This window comes from Glycine soja, chromosome 18 (genome assembly GCF_004193775.1).
Source record: "Glycine soja cultivar W05 chromosome 18, ASM419377v2, whole genome shotgun sequence".
In the NCBI taxonomy this organism is placed as follows: Eukaryota; Viridiplantae; Streptophyta; class Magnoliopsida; order Fabales; family Fabaceae; genus Glycine; species Glycine soja.
Window position 1 is genome coordinate 22202571 of NC_041019.1, and position 2682 is coordinate 22205252.

Here is a 2682-nt window from a genome sequence, read left to right on the forward strand (position 1 = left end):
AAGAGTCTATGGTATTCGATTAAACGTTAGTTTTCTTTAAAACATAAGATTCCTGAATTTATGTGGCCCATTCTATTGACTAATTTTTTAAAAAATTTGGTTATGATCAATTCATACCTTTGAACTGAGCAAAAAGATCACAGCTGACCAATGACAACCCTATCCAACTAACACCTAGACAATGAGTCAAAAAATATAATGAAACAGTTATCTAGTTTTCTGTCCTATCATGATACTCTTAAATATGTGAAAGCTGTCAAAATAAAATGAACCAGTTTCTAACATTTTTTGTGCAGCAACTGATTCGTTTTATAAAGCTTTTCTCTTTTCTTTTACATAATTTTAAAGCTTTTTTCCTTTTATCTTGGTACAGAGCATAATCACAAAGCAGCCAGTAAAGGGGAGGGGGGGAAGAAATTCAATAGCACATGTAGACTCTCAAATCACTAAACATGGTGGTGGTTCTAATTAAGACATACTTATCAATTTGTAAAGTTGACAAATATTAAAAGTAATTAAATAGTTGATAATAATAACTAGTGATGCTGAATGTTCTGCCAAAATTCTTATAAGTAATATAGATGATATGCATGTATTCATGTAAATGTCTTCCAAATACGTAATATTTTCTTCTCTCTGAAAGCACGATATATTTTGTCAAAAGGTGACCCAGTGCAGTGTACACACAGTCACACCATGCTCCCATTCCCATCATTTAAGGACTTGGAGAGTGCTAGTGGTAAACAGCTTACCTCTGTAAATGAAGAGACTAATTCTAGAACTAGAACCCAAAACCAATTAACCATAAGGTTACAAGGCAGCAGTCTTATAGTTGCAACAAGGCTTACTGTCATGATACCTTATTACAATATAACCAACTCAAGTTGTAATGCAACCCATTAGTATAAAATCCATCTCTAAAAATAGCATCTAAGCACATATTTGCTTATAGGTGGATTAAAAAAGTTCAACTCATCCTCCTCCATCCTGAACCAGTATGGGCAGTATAAATAAAGGTTTAAAATTTAAATGAAGTTCTATAACATGCAGGTATGTTGAGCGTTGAACTACTGGGGTTAATCTAAATGGTGATAACTACCTTGCTAGTATCATCACCATTGTCATTTGTGTAAGGTTGAAGCTACATTGTCACTGAATTTCACCCTGCTATGATTTTGACCAGTAAATACCTGAAATACAAAAGAAAGGGGGAAAAACAGAAAAAAAAAAAAAAAAAAAACACCATGTTAACTATTATACGTAAGCAATAGTTACATAAGCACTATTTCTTTATTTTTATTTTCTTTGGATATACATAAGCACTATTTCTGTTATAGATATAACAACAACTGCACACAAATGACAGCAAAAATATCAACATAAAAATAGTCAAAATCATGTAAAAGTGGAATAATTTGCAATATGGCATATACAAAAAAAAAATGCATTTGCATAGTATTCAAAAAACAAAGTCATAGACAGAAGAAAGTAAGAAAACTTGTCTCTCTACAAAGAAAATTTGATATCCTTTTTATAAAACATTAAAATGTTGTCACCATTCTCTGTTTGGTTCCCAAAAGCATAGCTGAGACACAATCCAACCAAGGGAGAACTTGAAATTCAACATTCTTAAGTGAATAGTAAACTAAACTGAAAGCTTTACACTAAAAAAGAAAAAACTGAAAGAAGCTGTAACTTACCAAAGAACTTGCTCCCTACCTTTTGATCGACACTAATAGAATTTTATTTATCACTCTTCCTATGATGCTTGAAGGTCAAAACACTAAATCCTAGAACATTTTTTCCTCTTTCAGATTTTACGACATATATGTTTCAGTTTCACTCACTCTTCGTTTTCAAATAACCTGGTCTTTCCAAACTGGACCCCTTGGATCTGTTCGCCTTGTTTTCTTTATTATATTACTTTTCACATTTCCACTATTTTATTTTTTCAAGACACCGTCATATAATTTTTTAAAATTATTTTTGTTAAAACACTTTTTCTCCTGTTAACATAAAGTAATTTCCAAATTCGCGATTCAGAAACATGCCACACGCACCTCTTTCTGAACATGAACTAAACATTTGAAACACTATTTGTATATTCAGAAATTAAAATTCCAAAAAATTAGTATTTATAATTATGTTTCTCTCAAACTAAATAAATAGACTTTCAGAATTTAATTATTAAAATGTGTAATAAATCAATTTCTACAATTATAAATTATACAATAGTGTACTGCTATTGTATAGGCGTGCGGCAGTCAGTGTAGAGTGTAGAACCAGTCTGCAGCGGCCCAATTGTAGAGACATTGAAAAGTGTGCGTGCAAAAAGTAAGTGCCGTGAAAACTGCTTAAACCGGTGACCGAGTACACCGATTTTGACCGGTTTGGAGCCAAATTGAGTGATTTAAACGGTTTAAATGCATTTCCCGCGAAAATAATTAGTTTTAAAACGGTTCAAACCCGGTCTAGGGAACCGCGCATACAGACTTAAACTTAATGTCACTATTCCGGTCATCATCTCTCACTTTTTCTGCTTTTACACTAATTCCAACGCTTTCCAATCCAATTTCACGCTTTTCAAGTTTTTTTAAAGAAGCTTTTTATTTGAGTTTAATAAGTTTTATTGATTATTAATAAGCTATAATATTTTTTTTTAAGTAAAAATGACTTGTTAGG

At 31.8% G+C, this 2682-nt stretch overlaps 1 long non-coding RNA gene across 1 annotated transcript; it reads right to left on the bottom strand.

Annotated features, from left to right (window-relative positions):
* Window positions 1–871: 871 nt before the first annotated feature.
* On the bottom strand, window positions 872–1874 carry LOC114394672. The gene is made up of 2 exons (XR_003662811.1): window positions 1701–1874; window positions 872–1190 (listed from the first exon to the last, which is right to left on the bottom strand). It is a non-coding gene; the product is annotated as an uncharacterized LOC114394672 (long non-coding RNA).
* Between the last annotated feature and the right edge of the window lie 808 nt (window positions 1875–2682).